This window comes from Oryctolagus cuniculus, chromosome 10, assembly GCF_051225735.1.
Source record: "Oryctolagus cuniculus isolate XC-2025 breed Fujian yellow rabbit chromosome 10, ASM5122573v1, whole genome shotgun sequence".
NCBI classification, from domain to species: domain Eukaryota; kingdom Metazoa; phylum Chordata; class Mammalia; order Lagomorpha; family Leporidae; genus Oryctolagus; species Oryctolagus cuniculus.
Genome location: NC_142876.1, coordinates 82700820 through 82726035, shown reverse-complemented (window position 1 = coordinate 82726035; position 25216 = coordinate 82700820). Strand labels below are relative to the sequence as shown.

The following is a 25216-nucleotide window of genomic DNA, read 5'->3' as shown; positions in this document are numbered from 1 at the left end:
TGGAGGAAAGTATTGTGTTCATAGTATGTCTTCAGAGACTGATATCATTTCAGATACTTCGGAGGCATCAGAAGAAGGAGGACTGAATTGATGGCATTGGAGCTTCAGAGCTCCCAAGCCCTACCTTGTCATTACTGATCACCCCTCTGTTTGACATTGAAGAAGTCACTGCCACTCTTGGTTTACCCACTTTTCTGTATATTAGGAGGAAGTGTCCTACCTGCCTTTCAGAGCTGCTATAAGAATGCACTTAACATTTAGTGGAAAATTGTATCTTAATTTGTGAGGGATGAATATTTAATGTGAATGTAGTTCATAGCCTTCTGTTTCACTCCATTCTTTGTACTTGTGAAATGCTCACTAATGAAAGAGTGCGAAGGCCATGCTTTATTTCATGCATATATGGAATGAGAAAGTGCTTCTACATCAGAGAAGGGCTCTATCTAGAAACGAAATTCATTCTGGGAGGAATGGAAATTAATTGAGCCACTCAACTACAACAAGCCTCCAACCTTAACCTATTAATTTCTAAGTAGTTAAATATTTTCAGTGATAATTACTTTTGTCTTTGCTTGAATTAACTGGATTTTAATAGCCTGTATCCTATAGATTTTGTGTGAAAACCACTTACAATAAAATTATGCTTCCAAAAGACTGGAGAGGAATACTCCCAAATGATCATTATGTCTGAACAGTGAGATTGAGACTATCAATGACTTTTTTGTTCTTTCTTAAGCAAAGTTTGGCTTAATTTAGCTCTTTTGATGGCATTCAGCATTCACAAGATTGGTACAGGTGCATGGGTATTGATGGCCAGTAGGTCAATGCGCTGTCCTGGGAATCTGTGAGCAGGTGTAGTAACATGGATGAGGCTCATGGCAAACAGAGATGCATGGGGAGTGACGCCACAGGTCTCAGCAGTGGAAGTTCCCTGTTGCTCTAACAGTTACAGGCTTTAATCATTTTCTTGGTTTTGGATTTCTCTGACATGTTTTCTTGCTTCTGGCTCATTGTCCACCAGCTGGCTTTCAGCCATTCTTTCTTTCTTTCTTTTTTTGTTTTTTAAACCTCTCAACTTTCGTTTCCTCTTGGTCTCTACCTCTCATATATTCAGCTCATTCTTCAGTCTGTCTGCTTTATGCTCCACCTGGCCCCTATACTCCTCAGGAGCCTTTCTTTTCCTTGCACACTTTCAAAATTATCTGCCGCTGCAGTCTCTTCTTTATATATTTTCTTCCTCTTCAATTTTCAGAGAGTTTGAATCTTAATGGTGCTGCTCATGTCTGTGTAGGCAGTGCTGTTCATGACAGTTTACCACATGGATTCCTTGCCAGCTCGTTGACTGTTTCGTCTTAGTCCTGGAGGTGACCCAATGTATGACATGGTGGATACACTACGCAGCAACCTGGGGCATCCCTTTACAAGGACTCTAAGTGGGGAAAGTTTCCTAATGGAGGAAAGTATGTGTGACAGACACGTGTCTAATAGAGATTTAGCATTGGAAGTAGATTATTAGAGGAATTTTATTTACATTCCAGCTTAGAAGAAGTCCTTTCTTTCTCTCTATGTATGAGGCTTTTTTTTTTTTTTTTAAACTCAAGGTCTTTTCTGCTACCTTTGGGTATTGCTGTACACTTGCTTATACTACACCCTGATCTTGGAAAGCCTGTCCATAAAACTCTCTCTTTAGGGTGCCTCCAGATTTCAAGCTCTGCTTCCAACCCTTGATCTTTTGTCCCTTGAAATAACACTTCCTATGCGTATTGAGCATCCCTAATCTAAAATACCAAAACCTGAAAGGTTCCAAAATCTGAAACTATTTGAATGTCGATATGATACTACTAGTGGAAATTTCACACTTGACCTCATGCTGACAGGTCACAGTCAAAACACAGGGACAGCAGTGGATGTTTGGATCAGTGGTTAAAACACCACTTGAGATACCATGTGCCATATCAGTGTGCCTGGGTTCTAGTCCTGGCTCTGTTTCTGATTCTAGCTTCCTACTAAGGCACACCCTGGTAGTAGCAGATGGCAATCCATGTACTTGGTTCCCTAGTACCCATGTGGGAGACCCAGATTGAGTTCCAGACTACTGCCTTCAGCCTGGCCCAGCCTCAGCTGTTATGGACATTTGAGGAATGAACAGGTAAATGGGAAGATCTCTCTCTGTTTCTCTTGCTCTATCTCTTTGCCCTTGAAATAAAAGAAACAATTTTTTAAACACAAAGCATACTAAAAATATTATAAAAAATTACCTTCAGGTGATGTGTAGAAGGTCTATATGAAATATAAATGAATTTCATATTTAGACTGGGATCCATCCCCAAGATATCTTATTATGTATATGCAAATATTCCCATATCCAAAAAAAAAATTCAAAATCCAAAATACTTTTAGTTTTAAGCATTTTGGGACTTATACTGCAGTGGGAGTTGGCTGCCTTTTTCCCTATACTCTTTAGTTCTTTGTCCTCTTATTGCAATTGTAAACATGCGTTCTACATTAGAGACACTGCCGCATTTTTTGCCTCCCAGCCATAATCCAAACTCCAGGTCATAAAAATCATATCTTGTTAGATTTTTGTGTGCTGCTTTAGAATGTTCTAGGTGCTATAAATGTGTATGGACTACTTTGAAATTATAATGTCTGAATGACAGCATGGGCTTCCATTGTGTTTTCTCACCTACTCTGTCTGGGTTTTCTCACTTAATTTTTTTTGTACCTTCTGAGAGTTAGGTATTACTATCCTTATCTTCCAGATGAGGATTGTAAGACTAAAATTAACAGTAAAAATAGGTTAAATAAATCTGGACACATTCATTAGGACAATGGGAAGATCACAAAGGAGGCAACCCTGCCAAACTTCCTTGATGTTGATTGTGATCTTCTGAGGAGTAGCTGGGACAGTTGATGATCACAGTGTGAACCAAGCCAAGGTGAATGATAGTGTCTCAATGGAAGTGGGCGTTTCAGCAGTTCCCCCCAGAGATTAAGTGTGACTGTGCTATTAAACACAGCAGTCTCTTAGTAAGTTATCACCACTCTTAACCTTTAGAAGAAACTGGAACTCTAGACCCTACTTTCTGTGGAGCTTTGGAGTGACTTTTGTTTGTATTTTTATCCATTTCAAAGAATATATTGACCCATTCTAATCAACCAATTTTTTTGCTATGTATTTATTTAGACTTCATAACCACTTAGGGAAAGGAAGTCTGTATTTGAATGAGATTTCAGTAAATTCCTCCAAAGTGAAGACTTTAATATTCTTCATTTTAAAATTTAAAGAAATGTTTAAGAAATAGAGATGCAGAAAGAGGGAGCAAAGAGGGGAAGACAGAGAGAGAATGAGAATCATTCTCATCTGTTAGTTCCCCACCATGAATGATCCCAATGGCCCCAGCCAGTGGTGAAGTAGGGTTCCAGAAACTCAAGACAGGTCTCCCACAGGATGGTAGGAACCCAACTACTTGAGCCCTCACTGCTGTCTGACAGAGTCTGCATTACCAGAAAACTGGGCTCAGGAGCTAGAGCCAGGAATCAAACCCACGCAGTCCTGGGTGGAACATGGATATCTTGACTGCTAGGCTACCTGTCTGCTCTCGATATTCTTCTTATTCTCTTGATTCAGTGAAACTTCCGCACAACAAGCAGCCATGTTTGACAGGTGTTCCCATCATGGAAAATTCTAGCCACAGTTTGATCTTTGTTGCAAAAGCAGAGCATTAATTCTGTTATTTGAAAAAAAATGCGCATCTGATCTTGATCATATCTACCACTATCCTTCCTGCCCTGAAGGAATTTTCTCTGTTCACAGGAGGCACAGCTTGTTTGTAAACACTGAAATGGCTAGTGATTAACCAAGACATCTAGAAGTGGAGGATGACCTGATGCTGTGATAGGTTAGTGGTACAGAACGAAAACTTCCTAAGGTCATCCTCCTTGCCTTTCCCACAATGTTCTATGGTCACAGACACTTCCAGAATACTCTCCAGGTTATTCAGGGCATCGTGGCTGACTTCATCTGGGGAGGATATGATCAGTGTCAAGGATTAATAACCTCATGAAGCCTCTTGGAGAAGCAAGTTGTTTTCTAGGTAGTCCATTGCAGTGTGCAGAGGGTCTTGTCTTTGTCTTTGTTCTCTGATTTCAGCAGCATGGGCTGCATATTTCTCTCTATTGCCTCATTACTGGAAGTGTTTCTGACTATTTTATGTAAAAACAACATTCTAGCTTTTTATTTTTACTTATTCTTAACTCATGAGATCAATCAACTATATAAAAAAGTATTCTTACTATCGTTTCCCCTTCTGATTTTAAGATTCATATCTAAATTGTTGCCTTTTTTAAAGTTGTTGTTCCATAATGAGGATGAGAGGAAAGGAACGTGAGATACTGCTACTTGCCTTTAATGTAGTTTTTTTTTTTTTTTTTGTTTTTTTTTTTTTTTTGTTTTTTGACAGGCAGAGTGGACAGTGAGAGAGAGTGACAGAGAGAAAGGTCTTCCTTTTTGCCGTTGGTTCACCCTCCAATGGCTGGTGCGGCCGGCGCACTGCAGCCGGCGCACTGCGCTGATCCGATGGCAGGAGCCAGGTACTTCTCCTGGTCTCCCATGGGGTGCAGGGCCCAAGTACTTGGGCCATCCTCCACTGCACTCCCTGGCCACAGCAGAGAGCTGGCCTGGAAGAGGGGCAACCGGGACAGAATCTGGCGCCCTGACCGGGACTAGAACCCCGTGTGCCAGTGCCGCAAGGCGGAGGATCAGCCTATTGAGCCACGGCGCCGGACTTTAATGTAGTTTAAAGAGTAAGGGCAGCTTATTGCTAATAATGATTCTGAAGTTTCATACTCATGGTCACACAGCCTGTTATGATATAAACCGTGTTCTCAGACAGTGGCCTATTGGAAAGAGATTCTTTGAAGCTACCAGATAGCAAAAGGCTTCGGGTAAAATTCTCTTAAATGCTTTACTAAAAGAATCTTTCTGCTTGATCAGAATCATCCAGGTTAACATAGGATGTTAGAGCATTATTCTCCTTGCAAGATCATCGTTTTATCAAGATGAAAAGGGTCTTCAACAAGACACCCCACAAATCCCAAGACAATAATTACATTCTTGGAACTGGAAATCTTGCATGTTTGCAGACATTTTAGAGTTTGGCATTTGTGGCTTTTCTCACACTATGAAATATTTATGCGTTGTTCAAATAACCCTGCTTAGTTACCATTGGATACCTACTGTTGTACGGGAATTGCATTTAGAAAGAAATTGAATCTGATTTGCAAAATCCATAAAGCTTTCATACCAGATGCTTCAGTAGACAATAGTTGAAAATGCTGGGAAATAGATGTTAATTTGGTTTGGAAGGTCTTTTCGTTGTTGATGGTGGTTAAAGAAAATAACTCCTGATGTTTTGGTTCTCATTTATAGGAAATGATAGTGCCAATAAAATTGGACTGGTTTAGATATTTTTAAAAAGAATAATTATGTTAATATAAGCATTTCACTTTATAAACAAAATGTAGAAAAGCTATCACCTAGAGAAAACATTTTAGAAAATACTCTGCTAGTTTTGTCTTCATACTTTGCTCTCTCCCTTTTACCTTCCCTCTGTCCATCAATCCATCCATCGTCCACTCATCCAGCCCATTGATCCTTCCACCTGCATCTTTAAATAATATTTATAATAAACATAAATTCTGTAAAATTTACTTTTGTAATGAAATAACACACTTTGAATGTTTTCCATGCCAGTCAATGTATAACTCTATTTCATGGGAATTTTATTTAATTACAAAATATTCCATGGATTGTATATCCTATCCCTTACTACTCAATGCCTGTGTTTCTCTATAATAAACATTTCTGTGATAGGCAGCATTCATTTGCTTATTAGTTCAATACAATAAATATTTACTGAGTTGATATCATGTGCCAGGTTCTGGGGCTACAACCATAACTCTGTCTTCCTGTGCTTCCTTGATACATAAATCTGACAAAATCATTCAAATTTACTTTGGAGTAATAACATTTATTTTTGCTGAGGCAGTCTTTATCATCACTTAAAAGGTTAATGTTGCTGGTTATTATTTTCCGGGTCCATTAAAAGATTTTTATATAAATAATACTGTAATGAAGACTTGAAAATAATATGTACTTACAGAACATCTGTAACCTAAGTTAATTGAATTGAAAAATATAGCAGTTGTGTTATCTGACTGCTTCCACAGCCACAGTGAACTGATGATATCAGGCAAATCCAGATAATTTATGATTCCATAGATTTTGGTTTTATTGATCATTTGTGGCTGTGACACATATAGAGGTTTCTACTCATAGCAACCAGACAAGTGGAGATAGTGTGACATCATGTATAAAGCATTGGCCAGGAGCCAGGGTTCCTCAGTATATAACTAATTTCAACTACTTATTAGCTGTTTAACCTTTAGAGGTCATCAAATATTCCTGAGTTTCAGATTCCTGTTCTGTAAAATGAGATTCAATTGCTAAATAATTTCTTAGTTTCTGTTAGTCTAGCAATTTTGAATCTCTGGATTTTCTAGTGTTTCTGCTGAAAATTAACAATGAAATGATTGGTTAACCTATTGAAGCTAGTCTAAGGGACAGCGATTAAAAAAAAACAATAAATACATTGATATCTTTAAGCCAAGGAGTATTTGAATTCTCTGCAAAAAGTCAAATACAGAGTAAAACATGGAGCCTGTACAATTAGCAAGCTGAGAAATTACAGTGCTGTCACTGGAGATAGTGAGAAGCAGTCACATTATGTTTTTATTTGAAGGTCAAGCTGATCAGCTATACTGATAGCTAGGATGTTGAGTGAGTGGAAAGGAAATTTCAGAATGATTCTGCTATTTCTGGCCTGAGCAAATAATGCCATTCACTCAGACAGAAGGTTCTGAGGTTTTTATGGGGATTTGTGTAAGGTTGTTACTGGGATGGGTAGTGAGGTTGGACAACATTTTGGCTTTACATATACTCTGTTTAAGGGGCCTACAAGGCATTTAATTTGGAGATATTGGAGTGAAGTTGGATATATGAGTCTGAAACTCAAGAGAAAGGTCAAGGCTGATACTTTAAATTTGAGAATTATCAGCATTGGCCAAGTGATTTTAAGGCAATTACTCATGCTATACCAACTCATCTCTAAAGTGGTAGCTATGTTTTTTGTGCAGACTAGATGAAATAATATGAATTGCATAAAATTTCCAGCACACTGCTTTAACAAATTGGGTAAATAATAAATATTAGCTCTTTCTCTTCATCATGATGATGGATGAATGGATGGACAGATTGGTGGTGAACTAGTTAATCAGCATAAACATTAAAACCCGATGTAGAGTCTTGGACCATCTTGGAGAAGATAAAATGTATTCACCTGGCTTTAGTGCAGTATACAGGATAAAAGTTAGATCCCCATATGTGTATGTGTGTGTGTGTGTATTATATATATATATATATATACATATATATGTATATGTATTATATATATGTATATATACATATATATGTATATGTATTATATATATGTATATATATATATATATTAGATGTTGAATACACTGTTATTAATCACACCTCCCACAATAAACGGAGCCGTGAATCCCAGGGTCCACATCATCAGGGTTGACTGTGCCAAGTCCGGTCTTTGTGGTTGAGGTGTGGTCTTGACCCTTCTTGTCTAGATGGAAATGTTAACTAGAAAAGTCTATGTAGTCCTTGATGTTCTCAGAGAGAATCCTTTTAATAATTCAGTCAACAGTATTTACATGGTCCCTCAATGTCTGGGCTAGGTCTTGTTAGGAATGAAGGATAAAATATTAAAGAGAGAAATATAAACATTCCTGGCTTGAATTACAATTTCTAGTTATAAAAACGTGTTCATGATTCACAGAAGCTATTATATGTGTGATCTCTGAAAATGAAATTGGCTGGCTGACCTCCTAAGGGCCCCCTCTTAAACCCAAAGTGCATATTTCACCATAATAACCAAGACTTTGCAGTTAAGGTTAGCAGCCAGGACCCGTCTACTCACTAATTCCCTCATTCATTCAATCACCAAAGCTGTGAAGAGCGACTAATGTGAGCCAGCCATTCCAGCAGCTGAGAATTTCAGGGTTTCTGGAGTTGTGATGGCTGAGATGCCATTGCTTGCCTTGCTTGTATGCAAGTATTCTCTCCAGCACGTTAAAAAAATAAATTCCTATAAGATGTATGTCTCTGTTTTAAAAACTAAGCACTTTGAGACACTTGTTGAGTCACATGCATTGCTAAGAAACAGTGTTAGAGTATGGATGCTACGTACCTTTCACCCTGCTTCCTCCATGGTAGCTCAAGGCAAAACTGTAGTATAATTACACAATGAAGTACTAATAATTCACTTTTTGTGAAGATTTGATGTCACTAGAATTACAAATCTAAGATGTAAGACCACAGTCTAAAGACATGCAAAAAATTTCAGTGAATGCCATTTTTCTTAATTTGTAGCTTATGCTATATATTCCCCTCTACCAGGACCCCTGTGCTGCTGGGTGTCTGTTCTGCATGTTCCCCAGCGACACCAGTTCCCTGTCCTTTCCAGTGCTCAGCTCACTACAGATTCCTTGATCAATATCATGTTCCCTTTGTAACCATAACTCCAAAGGAAAAAAAAGTCCTTTCTATGGCATCTGGCAAGGTATTTGGTTCTGAAAGTGGCAGGATGAGTGTTATTTGGAGGACAGAATCAACTAATCTGCCCAGCCGAGGAAACATACATTTCAAAGAGATGGATGAGAGAGAGACCAGGAAGTTCTGGTGATGTTATTGGCAATCAGTGTCAGAAAGACTTCTGCTTCTCTGAGCCCAAATCTGTCCTCTTTGAACAGATTTCCTTCCACAACAACAACCAAAGTATATTTGCATTCAGATACATGGGAGAAAGATTGTTCTTCTCACAGTCTAATCTGAGTCAAGTATCAATCAAGCAACTGCTGAATCATCTTGAAAGTGGGTCTGAAAAAAAAAAAAACAACAACAATCTATTCCAGAATAGCATTCTTGATGAAGCACACTTTTTGTTGTTGTTATTCTCTAATATTGTTCTAATCAGCTGGTCGATCTTCGCTGAAAGATATCCCCTATAAAATGACAATGGAAGTTAATATTTCCTTAGACCTTTCTGATGGCCACTGAGGACACTGACCAGCTTCACTCTAGGGATAATAGTGCTCTGGTATCAGGGCATTTTAAATAGCTTGGCGTGTAGTTTGCAACAGTCTAGTAAAGATATATACTCTTATGGATAGCTCTGAGAACATTTGAAACACCTTAAAAACTATGTACATAGAAATACTATGTATTTCTTTCATGGAAAATTTTGCTCTTCAGAGTCTGGAATAACTGAGTAACTTTACTCTCCATTCTTCACCGGCACTCTGAGCCATGAAATTTAACTTCTCAGTATCTGCTTTAAGACCTTCCAGCATGTACCAGTCTGCAGGGTGCTTGCTTTCTCTGGCACTGATCAGTCACTTGTGATACAATGATGAGCAAGGTGTTGTCTTTAGAGAGCTTCATTTCTCATGTCAGGAACAAGTAATACATCAACTATGCAGACCAATGAATTAAATAATCTTGATAAACCATTGCACATGAATGAGTGAATGCGCAAAGGAATGAATGGAAAACCAGTCCTGTGAGTAGGAACAGGTCTTACACTTATTAGCTGGACCCTGATATTCTCCTGTTCACATGAACAATTTCCCAGAGCTTCATAATCAGACAAGGCCACTCTGCGATGGTAGTCAATCAAGATAATGCTTCTGTGATCATCCCTGAATATAGACAAAACCACGAGTGCTGTCCAAATCACAATAGCCACCTAATACTCCCTGATAATGGTCAATGTGAGTGAATTGCTTTTTTACCAATGAATTTAAGCCTCTCACATTTTTAGTCAAGAATTGTGAGATACCATGTCATAGAACCATTCCATCTCCTGGAAATGTGTGTATCTCAGTTGGGCAGATTAATCGATGCTCTCATCTAATTAAAAGTCATCCTGCCTCTTTGGGGGCCAGATGCTTTGCCAGATGCCACAGAAAGGGTTTGCCCTCTGAGGTTAAAGTTCCAAAGGGAAGGTGATTTTAAAACAGGGAATTTGTAGTGAATTGAAAGTTGGAAAGGAGAGGACTTGGTGCCAATGAGAAACATACAGAAAAAGTACACATATGTCCAGTTCATACAGCAAAGTCCCGTTTCCCAAATCTCCCAAATGCCCTAACACAAGCTCAAATTTTTTTTAAAAAGATGTATTTACTTACTTTAAAGGCAGAGATAGAGATAGAGAAGGAGAGGGAGAGAGGGAGAGGGAGAGGAAGAAACAGAAGGAGAGACAGAAGGAGAGACAGGAGAGATCTTCCATTCACTGGTTCACTCCCCAAATGGCCACAACAGCTGGGGGCTTTGCCTGGCTAAAGCTAGGAGCCTGGAGCTTCTTCTGGGTCTTCCACGCTGATTAAGCCCTCGACTTAAACCACAGTGCCACAGTGCCGGCCCCCAAGCCCAATTCTTAAGAGCTTTTTTTGGTACCCTATCCACACGCTAACTTAACCACAGTCCCCTATGTTATGAGCTCTCACTGGCTGCAACAACTCAGTACACCCAGCATTCATAAGGTGTGTGTTCCTACTCTATTTGGCTTGAAGGCATCATTGAATGAAACACAGACCTTTTTTTCTGATGCCTAAAGATTTTGTCATTGGGTAACTGGTTTAGTTGTTAATACACTGATTGTTCTCGTCCCATATCAGATTACCTGGGTTCAAGTCCTGGCATCACTTCTCATTCAGTCTTCCTGCCAGGGCACACCCTGGGAGGCAGAAAGTGATGGTTCAAGTACTTGAGTCCCTGCCACTCAATTAAGAAACCCAAACTGAGTTCCTAGCTCCTGACTTTGGTCTGGCCCAGCTCCAGTCATTTCAGGTGTACAGAGAATGAACCAGTGGATGGGGGCATTTCTCTTTCTCTCTCGCTCTCGTTCTTGCTCTTGCTCTTTTGTCTCTCAAACTAAATAAGTTAATTACATTTTTTCTTTTTTTTAAAAGATTTATTTTATTTATTTGAAAGATAGAGTAGGGACAGAGAGAGAGGTCTGCCATCCTCTGGTTCACTCCCCAGATGGCTGCAACGGCTGGAGCTGAGCCAATCTGAAGCCAGGAGCCAGGTGCTTCTTCCAGGTCTCCCACATGGGTACAGGGGCCCAAGGACTTGGGCCATCTCTACTGCTTTCCCAGGCCACAGCAAAGAGCTGGACTGGAAGAGGAGTAGCCGGGACTAGCACCAGCGCCCATATGGGAAAGCTGGTGCTTCAGGCCAGGGCTTTAACTCACTGCACCACAGCGCTGGCTCTAGTTAATTACATTTTTTAAAAATATTTAATTCCTGATTTAATTGCTGGTTCAAGATTTGGAATTAGACCTGCTAAAATGTAAATATATACCCAGAATGAAAAAGAGCTTAGTCAGCAATGACTTGTTACACAGATAAAGTCAGAGAGGGCAGCCAGAGGATTAAGTGATCCTCATAGAGAAAGGTTGTGAGAGGGACAGGAGGAAGACTTCTCAGAAAGAAGCTAGGAAGAATGGAGACCAGCATGGGAAGAGATTTCAGCTTATGGGAAGAAGATTTTTAAGTCAATGAGAGCTCTCTTGTGACAAATGGGCAAGAGTGGAAGAAGGCAATTGAGCCACATTCTGCCAGTAAATTCTCCTTCTCTCAGGTAAATCTTTCATGGGGCTGATGAAGCAGTTTTCCTCTAAGTTTATAGGTACATGAACAGGCGAAAGAACACTTCTTCCTTCCAACAAATAGATCTCAGAAGTCATAACAGAAACTCTTAATATCTGGACACCTACCAGAATAGCAATTGTACTCCACAAATGTGCCAAAATAAAAACAAGCCGGCTCCCTGAGGATACCCAAAAGGGCAGGACACATCATAACTGCTCAGTAAGTCCTCTTCCACCCCAGAATGGAGATTTGCACCCAGTTCACTTTGTGGTCTGGAGCCAAAGGAGACTGGCTAGGCAAAGCTTAATTTTAAGTATTTTGTTCCATGATATTTCTTAAATAATCTTTTTGGATTAGCTCAGTCTCCTTTGGATACATACTCAGTCAAGTTGGTGGTTGAAATTCATTGTAGTGTTCATTTATTTAGTCTCAAAAGTTTTTCCTGTCTTTCCCAAAAATCCAGGATGACTTTAGGTAAAGGAAGAAAGCATTGTGTGTTATCCTGGTGGTTGAGGAAGCTGGACTGTTCTCTGCGCTCTTGTTGGTCTCCGCAGGGATCCTTCTTGTCCACCTGGTCACTGAGAGTCTTTTCTGTACGTGTTTCTCAAATTCAAAGCTGAATTTCCACAGTGGCTTTCCTCTGCACTTCTCTTTCTCACTCCATAACTTGATCTGACTTGGCTCCTGCTGGCTCAGGAGAGCCTCTTGGGTCTTAGCCATGGTGATATTTAGTGTATGTCCGTCTGCCTTATTTCAGCTATCAGAAAGATCTTGAAAATTCCCCTAGCAGAAACAGGACAGGCTCTTCTGGGCTCTGAAATCTCGACTACCGTTTGTTTTACCCAAGGCAACTTTGAATCTCTCCCGTATCATAAGCAATGCGTGAAGCACCATAGTGAGATCTAAGGGAAGGGGTAGTCAGTGGAGTTTCTAAGTCGTATGTGGTCAGATACCTTCTTCTACAGCTGCCCCATGTCAGAGGGGTGCACACAGCTAGTTGCATTCTCCTGGGACTATCAGATAGTAACCTTCTTATGGTACTCCATAGCAATGTAGCTTGGTGTTTTTATTACTCCTTTTGAGGATTGGTCCCCAAAGGTGGATAGCGGTTGATAATAAATAATTCACTTTTTTTTTAAACCTTCCTAGAAGCAGTCTCAATTCCCCCATTAGATGGGAGCTAACTTTATCTTGTATCCTAAGTTTACTCTGCCTTTGGCATGTAGAAAAGCCCCATGGATACCAAGCCTGTTGCCTGATATGAAAAGGGAGCTTTGGGAACTCATCATTTTTTTCTCTTTTGACAATGCCTGACTATCGGAGTCTTTATCTTTGTTATGGACTCAATATAAATCTAATTTGACATTTAACTTGCAACAAGACTTTTGTTGCCAATGATGCCTACTCTTTTTCGGAGCCACTGAAATTCGCTAAGGGAGGGTATCCTGATTTAAGATGAATGAAAAGTATATCAGCTTAGTGTTTTCAAAAATATTAGACCCATCACAACTCGAATTCCAAACAGGTATGGTTTCCAGTTTTGATGGGTTTGTGTTTATTTAATGTATTCACCTACTCTATACCAGTGACTCTTTCTCTGACATCCTATGTAGTTTACTTATTTTACCTATTGAGTTTGTGGGTAACTATCTCACTTCCTTTATTAGAATATAAGATCCACAGGGGCAGTGTTTTATTCATTGTAGGGACCCATCACTAGTTCAATGAATAAACAAAACAAGCAGAATTCCTTAAACTCGGTTCACAACAAGTATTAGGAAGAAAAGCATATCTTGTGTACAGGTGAGAAAGTGGACTATCAACATTAGTTGAAGATGCTAGTACTGGCCTTTGTGCAAACCACCTGGTAATGAAGACAATGATCGTTAGGTGACACTGATAGTATTAATAGCACTAATAGTAGTATTTATTAAGCACTTGGTGTGTCTTAAGTACAGTGTTAAGCACTGTCTATGGAATAATTACTTTAATTCCGATAAGATCCCCTGCGAGGTAGGTACAGTTGGTATCCCCATTTTTCAGACCCAGGAGATGGCCCCGAGATGTGAAATGGCTTGCCAAAGTAGTAGAGCTCAGTCCAGAGAATTTCCTTTTCTAAAAATGCTGTAGATATATTATTTTATTTTGCTGTTTCCACAATTCTGCCGGGGAGGAGCATTGCCTGCACTTCCCAGCACAGGACACCAAGGATCAGGGAGGTGGACATAACTATGCCAGCATCACATGGTTTGTAATTCCAGTGGAGATGGGATTTGGAATCAAAAGTTATCACCCATAAATTTCAAACCAAATGAGCTGTTGTAGTGACTGGACATCAAACAAAAAACACACTATCATTAAAATGGAGTATGTCTAGAATAATATACAAACTCTCTCTCTTCCCCCCACCCGCCCTCAGCACCTTGAGGTAGTTGGAGTCACAAAGCCCATGTGTATACCTGAGAAGTGAGGACTGGGAAAATTATTCTCAGAGGCGATGGTGAAAAGCAATCAGATGGATTGGAGGGTTTGGAAAACATCCAATTACCACTCAGCAGGTGTATGCCCCCAGGTACCCTCAGCAGGTAAAATGGTATCTGGGGATTGGAGTGAATATTTCTTTCACTAAATGGTACTTTCTGTCTACACTGTGCTTCTGTGAGCTCAGGGATTTAATAACAGATGCTCTGGGATTGTTCTTATTAAAGCTAAAGAATTGTGTCTGCTGTCACCATAGATGCATTTTCCATGTTTGTGTTCACCATAAGAATATCTGAAGAGAAATGATCACCAGACACACAAGCAACAGGAAGTCTAACCTGGGCTGGCTTTCTTGTGATTACAATTACAGAATCTCAGCTTCATTAACACAGGTTTTTACACCTGACACTTCTTTCCCATAATAACCCTTATTTGAAATGAACACCTTTCAGCCTCAAGGCCACAACAATTATGTTCAGGTTGCTGAGCAATTAGTTTCTACTTCTGTTAGGGTAAACACAATAAATTATTGTCTCTGTTTGTTTTCCTGCCCTATCTGTGTTTGGCTCCGTGTTCACTGAATGGCATGCCACTACTAAACATTTCTCATCTATCTGAAAATGTGCCTCGGATGAAATGTCTCCTTATGTATCATCTGGCTTCATATTCTGTTGGCTCAAAGTGATGACTCGGTACTTCATATCCTTGTAGACTTAATCATCTCACTCATTCTTACTGATAGCAGAAAAGAAAGGTCAACAGGTACCTGCCTGTGTGGAGCTTACGGTTGGACAGAACACAGGGCAGGATATTTTGTCTGCCTTCCTCTCTGCTGTGCCCAGGGCCTGGTGCTTAATCAGTGCTCCATAAGTACTTGTTGGATGAGCGTAGTCAAAGTAAAGTAAGTAAGGGGGCTTCCTAGGAGAGTTATTAGAGAGCCATGGACAGGTGCCATGATGAGCTGATTTCCATGAGGAAGAGCATGAAAAGGTGTGGCAGAAGCTCATGGCAAGAGATTCCCTGTAGCTTGCAAGTACAGAGCGTGGCTTCAATTGTCAGGAACCTATGGATCCAGACCCCACTTGCCCCTGCACTAGGCATGAGTGCTGACAGTTTGTTCATCTCTAGCCTCAGTTTTCCCAAATGTGAAATGGGAATTTTCAATGTGATGTTCTTAGTGACCAACACCGTGTTGGACCGTCCATACTGGCCATTGACTCTGAAGGCCTGTTTGGGTTCTCACTGTGCGGAATGACAGTATTCCTTTCAAATGAAACCTTGTACTGGATTCCCTGTCTTAACAGAATAATGATAAATGTCAGCCATTGAATGCATCAAATTGTGCTGGCCTGCAGCACAAATAACTGGGTTTCCTGAAACAGAAAGTGGGAATGTGGGGACAAGGATGCAAAGAATGGAGCCAAGACAGATCCTGATCAAGGCTCATTTATTCAACAAGTCCAGTAGTATTTAAACATGACCAGTTGTATACAAGAAGGCACACAAAAGATTTGCATATCTAAAAGACTTTTGGGGTTACAAAGAGTTCCCAACAAGGTTCTTCCACTTAACAGATAGTAAAATGTTATCAATAATTGATTACAAGGGTATAATAAAACACCTAGGTGATAAATGCAGGTTTCAGGTGTGGCTGATTATCTATATCATCTCTTGTGAGAAGTTAAACAGTGAGATAGGGTTCTTCCTGCCTCTTTCTGGAATCTCCTTAGCCTTTTGTCTGTGCCAGGATGTCTCCATCCATATGTTTAAGTGTAAACAAGAGGGGCAACTGCCTGTGGCTGCCCACATCAAATAGGGAAAGAGAAAATAAAAGCATACCTCCGATCCGAAGACATTTTAAAGTGAGACTATTTGTTAAGATTTATTTATTTATTTGAAAGAGTTACAGAGAGGGAGGAGAGAGAGAGAGAGAGACAGAGAGAGAGAGAGAGAGATAAAGAGAGAATATCTTCCATCTGTTGGCTCATTCCTCAAATGGTTTCAATGGTTGGGACTGGGCCAGGCTGAAGCCAGGAGCTAGGAGCTTCTTCCAGGTCTCCCATGTGGGTGGCAGGGGCCCAAGCACTTGGGCCATTTTCCACTGCTTTTCCCCAGCACATTAGCAGGGAGCTGGATCAGAAATGGAACAGCTGGGACACAAACTAATGCCATATGAGATGTCAGTCTCACAGGTGGTAGCTTTACCTGCTAGGCTACAATGCCAGCTCTAAAGTGTGATTATTGTTGAAAACATTTCTATTATGTACAACTACATGACTTGTGTTTTCTTAGGAAGGGTAGATATTTCTGTTATGCTATGTGGCTTCCTAGCTTGTGATTTGGTTGGGGGGGGGGTCACTGCAATACTTTAAGCTTCAGTTTTACAAACTGTAAAATGGGAAGAGTAACAATTGTGACATAGCATTACAATTGTGACATAGCATGCTAGCCATTGTTTGTGATGCCCATATTCCATATTTGAGTGCCTGGGGTTGAGTCCTGTCTCTGCTTTGCTTCCTGGTGATATGTACCCTGGGAAGCTGAAGTGCCTGAGTTTCACCCACATGGGAGACCTGCATGGAGTTCCTGGCCCAGCCCTAGTTGTTGCAGGTGTTTGGGGGAGTGAGTCAGTAGATAGAAGAGTTTCTCTCTCTATTCTCCTTTCTCTCTCTCTGACTTTCAAATAAATAAAAATTTTTAAAACTTGAAAAATTAATTTCTGCATCTCAGAGAAATTTTAAGAGACTTCGTTTTTACGGGTTTATGTAGTCAGCCAATCTTTGATAGCCAATAGTTACAGGCAGTGGTTATGCTGGTCTGCCTTGCAGAGCACATGGTAGGAGAAGTGGGGGAAGGTGCTGACAGACATGTGTATAGAGTTAATACTCTGCAGGAAGGGCTATGATGGGAGGATATGCCGAGGACTGTGGTCATGTAGATTGAGGGTCTGAGCTTCTCCTGGGACTGTCAGGGCTGCCTAAGGGAAGTTTCGCTTTCCAAATCTTAGTCCCATATTTGGTGTCTAATTCTGCATGTCACCATATCATTCATGCACATTTAGAATACATTCTGCTCAGATCAGCTCTAAGCATTCTATTGTTGTGTGCCGTTCACTAGCCCAGGGGATATTTTCTGAGACATACTGGGTTTTAAGCACTCTGCCATGAAATCAGGGGTGAGAGAGATCCCATCTGCCTCCTTGAGACGCCTCCAGTCTTAGGGCAGTGATGTAAGGGAAATACATGACATTGTATCTCAGAGGCAGATGAGAGAGAAACCAAAGGCTAGGAAGGACTGTATGCAGGTGTTTTCACAGAGAATAGCACCATGCATTTAGTTACCTGCCAAGCCCTCAAAACCCTGGGGTTTAGAACTCTAGGAAAAAGAAGTCAAGATGCCAATGGGTGAGACGTCAGAGGCCGTGACTGCCAAGCCAGAAGGGTTCTTCTGTAGACTGACCCTCTGTGATTTGAAGTGGAGAGAGAAGGGGAGCACACAAGGACTCAAGAGCAGCCCTGCCCTAGTCTTGCAAGGTGACAGAGGTGGATGACAGTTCTAATGGGGATGGTTTCTCCAGGGGCATTTGCAGGCTCATTTCACAAAGTCTTCACCCAAACCCTGGCAACCTCCCTGAACATCTGAGCAGAAGTTGCCTTAGCTTGGGTAATTCCTGAATCTGATATGGTCAGTCACTCCCTGAGCATCTTTCTGGAAGCTCAAGTTAACACAGACCTCAAAGTGGCTAGTTCTAGGGAGATGTGGGCAAGCAGCGTCTAATGGCTCTACATGCTTCAAGGTAGGGCTGAGGTCAGATCGATTTTAATATCAAGTGTCTTATCACAATCACAAATGCATGACAGATTTTATTTTGCTTTTCACAACAATAAAGATGGGAGTATTAGAGTAGCTGTAACTTTTTGACGTTTCAGCCCTGGAAGTTAGCCTGCCTTTTGATTCAGTGCAATGCGTCTTTCATTTCGCCTTGTGTCAGTTAGAAAGAGGTTGGTGTGAGATGGAAAGCTCTGAGATGGATAGGATCTCTGAAAACGTAAGGGCTGAAAGCTTTCCTATGACTTTCCAATTCTTTTAATGCTCTGCACTTCAGATTTAAAAAGCTGCTGGTTTATGAACATTTAATTATCAGCCATTCAGCAAACTGTGGTATTCCAAATTTGCAGCATCCTGTAACTCTCTGTTCAACCATTCAATTATGTGTATAGAAGGACTTTTAATAATCCTATTACCAGGTAGAGACATTCATATCAGTTAACTAATAGATATAGAAAGCTTGCTGACAATACTTTTTCCCCATACTGAATTATTGGAGTTTACCTGGGACTAAGTCTCAGGAGACTAAGTTTATGATACAAAAATCAGGCAACTTACCATTGTATATTATAGTTATCAGAAGTTTATTGATCAATTTCTGGGAAAGTAGGAAAAACATGCCTGAATTTGCAAGCAATTTCAGTTTGTTACTTACTTTTGCCATTTGCGAAGAGGCACATCACATTGTTTCCCTGAGTCTTAGATTTCCTTTTAGTGTCTTAGAGTCTGTACCGCTCTTGAATCCAAGCCAGCTAGCCTGCACTCCAGGTCTTGGTCTTGAGAGTCCAGCTCTGGTTCCCTCCTGGTTGTGCCCCTCTCCATGGATTTGGAATCTTAACATCAAGAACTGTGTCCATCCAGAACCCATGTCCTCCTGACCACACCTTTCTCTGGGTAACTGATGTTTCCAGGATTCTCAGTACAAGTGCCCTGACCTTATTTCCTGGACCTTATAATCCTTACTCTAAGACTATTTTTAGTAATTTTATTGTACTTGGGTAGAAATTTGATATTAATTAAATGGAAAAATAAAAAATTACATATATTTATGATACACAACATGATGTTTTGAAATATGTTTAATATCATGGAATGGCTATATCCATGTAACTAATATATCCATCCCATCACATTCTTACCATTTTTTTTTTTTTGAGACAAGAAAACTTCAAAGTCAACTCTGTGCAACTTGTAAGTGTTTAGTGCCTTATACCTAACCACAATCATCTATTGTGCCTCATTCTCCTGAACACATCCCTCCTAGCCAACTGCTTGGCCAGTTCCCACCCCCACACCTGGGAACCATCATTCTACTCCATTTTCTAAGATCCCCTACAAGAACCTATGGTCATACTCTCAGGGTCAGAGAAAGATGCTGGACATGTGCACACATGGAGCGACCAGGGGTTGGGATTAGTGGCAAGTGCTCTGCTGTCCAAAGTCATGTGCTCGGCTTCCCTACAGTACAGGCTGGGTTGCAAACAGAGAGAAGAAAGGGGGCCGGCATAGGGTGGTCTCCATTTGTACACTTGCCTCAGGTGCTGCAAGTGGGGGGCGGCCTTGGTCAGATCTGTCCACACTCACATTATAGGAAGATAGTAGGGGAATTAGCTGCAGGAAGGCCTGGCCTAACGTTATTTGACAAACATTGTGGAGTAAGTGTGCTTAAAGATCTCCCTGTTGTCAAACATGCTTATTAACTATGTGTCACTGTGGTTCCAGCTTTTGTGATTCATTGCGCAAGTTTAGACATTGAATTTTTGTTGAAATGTGAATAATTCTTGGGAGTGTTAATTCATCTATGTTATTCACCAGTAACAGCATCTTTTGTATGCCTTCATCATGCTGACAGTTGGTGCTGAATTAGTGTCCAGGAAAGTCCTGCAATTCCCTGAATATGCTAATCACTCAGACATCATCATCACGTCAAAGTAATAAAATACTAGTTGCCAATATCCACTGTTTGCTATGTTCCAGGCTCTATTCTAAATACATTTAATAGGTCATATTACGTGATCCTCAGGAACTCATGAGGTAGATTCTTTTATTTCCACTGTTGTACAAATGATAAAAGCTGAGGCACTGAGAGTATAAGTGGTTTTCCAAAATCCCAGAGTTAATAAGTAGCTCCCAAAGTCAAGATTTGAATTCAGGCCTTCAGATAGCTCCTTCTCATTGGCTTGAGATTTTTATTGTGTGTGTGTGTGTGTGTGTGTGTGTGTGTGTGTTTTATTATTAACTGATCAGTCTTTCATGTGTTTTCAGTACAATACAGAAATTTAAAGTCTAAAAGTAGACTATCTTATGTATAATAAATCTTTATGCCCTAGTATTTTGATTGTCACATTCTGGACTCAGTAGCCATTTTATATTAGACTCCTATTCTGGTCATTAAAAGGCTTAGGAGATTGCCAATATTCAGATTGATCTGGGTCAACAGTGTTTGTGTAGCTAACCACAGAAGCAATGGGCTTAGATTAAACAATTCCAAGGATGATTTCCTAATAATTCTTACATTAACAATTAACCATTTTTATGTTTTCAATGTTATGTCAAATGTTCAGTGTTATGTTACAGTATAGCATTTACAAAAATTATCTGAAATACAGAAACAGAGAACTCCAATTCACTGGTTCACTTCCCAAAAGCCTTCAGTGGCCAGGACTGAACCAGGGCTTAAGCCAGTATTTCAGAATGCAATCCAGGCCTCCCACAGTTCTTGAACCCAGTTATTTGAGCCATCAGCCCTGACTCCCAGTAGTAGGAAACTAGAGTCAGGAGCCAGAGATTGGAATTGAACCTGTCGCTCCCCCTCTTGGTGGAGGAACGACACAGGACCCTGCGCTGTTCTTTCGTCTGCTCGGCCCTCCCCGGGTTTGCTACCGTCCCTTCCACCTCCGTGGAAGGGCGGTTCCCCCTGCCACATTCCCCACTTCCGCAGGGGAGCGGCACACCGCCGGCCGGCTCTCTTGGGGGCTGCACAGGTGTTCCCCTTAGATGTTCCCCTTAGATGTTCCTGGTGCATGCCGTCTCTCTCCTCCTTTATAGTCCTCTTCCACCAATCCCAACTCTGCTACCCACATGCCGAGTACGCTGCTCTCCTCCAATCAGGAGCAGGCCCCACAGTTTATTGGTTGAACTGGAGGCAGCTGTGTAGAAGCTGTTTCCCTTCTCAGCGCCATATTGTGGGAAAGCAGATGCATAGAATAAGTCTTAATTCCAGTAACTTAGTCTCGTCCGAGTTGCTCCCAGTTGCTCCCCACAGAACCCAGGCACTCTGATGTGGCAATGTCAGCATCTTAACTGCTTAAACGCCCGCTCTAAAATATAGAAGTTTTACCTGAAAGAATATACATACAAATTGTAAAATGTGGTAACAGAAAAAATTCATTAATTTTATATTGTGATTAAAAATATTGCATGCCTAAGATATATAATGTCATCTTTAAATGAGTTATCTTTACATTTTATTTATTTTTATCAAACTGCATTCAAATGAGAATTTGAATTTCTTTTTTGGTGGAATAAGAATGGAGAACTCTGTACCATGGGCAGCAAACTGTAGCCTGAAGCTCAAATCTCCATAGCCTGTTTTTTGAAATGAAGTTTTATTGGAAGATAACCAAGCTCATTTTTTTTTTTTTTTTTTACAAATTGTGATTGCTTTTGTGCTAAGACAGTAGGGTTGAGTAGTTGTGATAGAGACTATGTGGGGAACAAAGAGTGAAATAGTTAAGAGAGTTTGACAAACCCTGATCTCACCAGTTTGTCCAATCTGAGATGTTGGCTGATACACATTTCAGTCATAGTTAAAGTCCCTGAATATTTGAGACTTTGCAAATAGATAAAAGACTGTACATATGAATTTTTGGACTCAAAAATATTCTGCCAGTTAAAGGAATATTTTATTGCTACCTGGGTTGATTTCAAAAAAGGTCACAAAATCAAGGTGAGGTTATCTCAACCCTGGGATAGTTCTTTAAGCAAGAAAATAAATATCTTTATTAAAGTTTACTGAACAGGGAAGTGGAAATGCAAGGGTACAAAACCCCTGAGAGGTATGGTGATAAAATGCAGAAGTGAATATTTACTTTATTCACTACAGCAGAATTAAAAGAGACAAGATAAACAACAAAAGTGATGGTGAAAAGATGTTTTTTTCTACTAAATAAACTTTTGAACAGTAAGAAAAAAATTATAATTGTACCCTTTTCCTGCTAACTAAGGTCTGTTTTCAGGGACCCAACTCTATACCTTAAGACTCTTCAGTAGTTTCTTTGCAAGAGATTGCCTTTCCCAGGCATTTCAGCTGCCTCCCCATGCAAACCAAATGAATCCCTTGGGGCCTGATAGACATTTGGTCAGAAACAGATGTTGGTGGGAGAAATAAAGTACAGTAGGTAATATAGTTGGTATCTTTGGCAAGCTTAATTCAGCCACAGCTGTTAGTATCTAATATGTTATTCCTAGGTATGCCTTTTTTGAAAGGGGTAAAATAGTCTCCAGGGAAGGCCCTGTGTCTAACTGTCACCCACAGTAATTACAGGATGTGAAAAACAAAAGTAGGCTTCAAAACTGTTGCTGGGACCACTTGAAATCCATATGCAAAAGCAAAATAATATAATACACAAAGATTACTTTGAGGAACAGGGACTGTGGTGCAGGTGCTGTGGATATGACACTGTTTGGGATGCCCACTTACCATATTGGAGTGTCTGGGATCAAGTTCCTCCTCTGCCTCTGACTCAGCTTCCTGGAAGGCGCCTTGAAGGCAGTGAAATGGCCCAAGTACTTGGGATCCTTCTGCCCTTATGGGAGATCTACATTGATTTCCAGATCCCTGGCTTCAACCAGACCCAGACCTGGCTGTTAGAGATATTTGGAGAGTGAACTGGCAAGGTGAGAGTTATCTCTCTCTCCCCACCCCCTTCCTCTCTCTTATTCTGACCTTCAAATAAATTGTAAAAAGAAGAACTTGAGAGGCTATAACTGTGGCATAGTAGGTTAAGCATCTGCCTGCGGCGCCAGCATCCCACATGGGTGCTGATTCAGATCCCAGCTGCTCCACTTCTGATCCAGCTCCCTGATTATGGCCTGGGAAAGCAGTGGAAGATGGCCCATGTGCTTGGGCCCCAGCACTTGTGTGGGAGACCCAGAAAAAGCTCCTGGCTCTTGCCTTCGGATCAGCCCAGCTCCAGCTGTTACCACCATTTGGGGAATAGACCAGTGGAAGACCTCTCTCTCTCTCTCTCTCTCTCTCTCTCTCTCTCTGTAATTCTGCCTCTCAAGTAAATAAATAAATCTTAAAAAAAAAAAGATGGACTTGAAATATATCCAAGTCTAAAGGTAAAACCTAAAACTACAAAGCTTCCAGGGAAATGCTGTTGAAATACAAAATTGAAAACGGAAGAAAAAGTCCAGTAGCTACTCTGCCCAGTATGAGAGCCACTAGGTGATGAACCTTTTAAGGAATTGAAATGTGACTTATGTGACCAAAGAACTGAAATTTAAATTTTATTTAATTTTAATTGGTTCAAACATGAGCTGCGACTAATGGCTATTGCATCCGACATTTGGCTTTCAGAAGAAAATGTAGGAATATTTTTATCTTGGGTTAGGCAAAGATTTTTATGATAGCACTGAAAAGCAAAAACAAATAAAGAAAACTGGACTTTATCAATGCTAAAAATCTTAGCGTTTTGTTAAGAAATCTTAGGCATTGTTCAGAAAATGAAAAGTCAGTGACTGGGAGAAAGTATTTATTTTCTAATATCAATAAAGGCTTGTCTCCAAAATACAAGTGGGCTAATGCAGACATTTCAGCAAGAAGAGATAGAAAATGCAAATGGGCATAGGAAAAGGCATTTCCTATCATTACTGCCTGGGAAAACAAAATCACAATTACATTATGTTAAACAGATAGTAGTCTGGCTAAAGTTGAGGGAAACAACGCTGAACATTGTTGAATGCTGGCTAGCATTTGAGCAGTTGAAACTTTCATAAATGTCTGGTGGGAATGCAGAATGTCAAAGCTCTTTTGAAAACCAATTTGGCAGTTTGTTATAAAGTGAGATGTTTACTTACCATACAGCCAGTGTTGTGCTGTAACCCTACCCCTTCCAACTCATGACAGTCAGCTATGTGTATCTATTTCTAGCACTGCATGAGTGATGTCATGTTGGAAGCTACAAATAGGCTAAGGTGGAAGTATTCACTCCACAGGAATTACAAATGGTACACATCATAGACTTTTCTGGGGGGGTATTCAAAAAATTAATTTTTAAATATTTCTCAGTATATCACTGTGTATGGCCTTTCTCTGGTCCTAGAGAAATGAAAATGCCCATCAGTCCCTGTAGGTTAAAGTTTATAGTAGCTCTGTTCATACTTGCTCCAAACTGGAAACAACCAATATGTCTATCATTTGGTGGATAGATGACTGAATTGTGGTATATTCGTAAGTGAAATACTACTCAGCAATAAAAAGCAATGGACTGCTGATGTTTGCAAAAAGCTCTACCACTTTTGAAAGTAAAACAAACCATGAATTAAGTTAAATATTTTCCTTAAGACCTGAGTCTACAAGATATTCCTTCAGGATGTTCCCAATTGTCACAGCCCTTTGAACATCAAAAGCACTTTGGAATCACTAGGCAGGCTGTAGTTGCTATTAATCCACCAGGTGGATTTCGTAGACATGTCTTATCTTTCATGAACCCCAGGAGCTCAGAATTCTCTGTCTCAGTCAAGTTCTTAGAAGTGGCTGGATTTTGTATGATTTCTGGTACTCTAACATAGTACCGATTAACAGTCAAATTTTAAATCCAGATTCAAAGGGTAAAGTGTTTTAGCACATGTTTTAATGTCTATTCCAATTTATTGCTTGTGTTTTTATAGATTTTTCAAGGGCTCTTGAATGGGTATGCTTTAGTCATTATGGTACTAAATTCTGTTAAATACTTATTATGAACTAAATTACTTATTCAGCAAAACCCTGGTGATCCAATACTATAACGTATGTATAAGGAAATTCAGAGATTGACAGACTGGTTGTGTTTTTTTTCTAAAAATCTTATGTTCCAATATTTCTAGTCAAGTTTTGGGATTTTGCCT

General features: G+C 40.2%; 1 protein-coding gene and 1 long non-coding RNA gene across 5 annotated transcripts in view; both read left to right on the top strand.

Moving 5' to 3' along the window:
* TAFA1 (TAFA chemokine like family member 1) overlaps positions 1–25216 on the top strand; it is a 566674-nt gene that overhangs the window by 79098 nt on the left and 462360 nt on the right. The window lies entirely within an intron of this gene.
* LOC149124315 (uncharacterized) overlaps positions 1–25216 on the top strand; it is a 172033-nt gene that overhangs the window by 69722 nt on the left and 77095 nt on the right. The window contains exons 2-3 of one of the 3 annotated variants that reach the window (XR_016214224.1): positions 2000–2149; positions 4997–5645. The exons of the other annotated variants lie outside the window; for them this stretch is intronic. This is a non-coding gene — a long non-coding RNA (uncharacterized LOC149124315). Of the gene's footprint in view, positions 1–1999; positions 2150–4996; positions 5646–25216 lie in introns of those variants that run through there. 3 annotated transcript variants of the gene reach the window in all.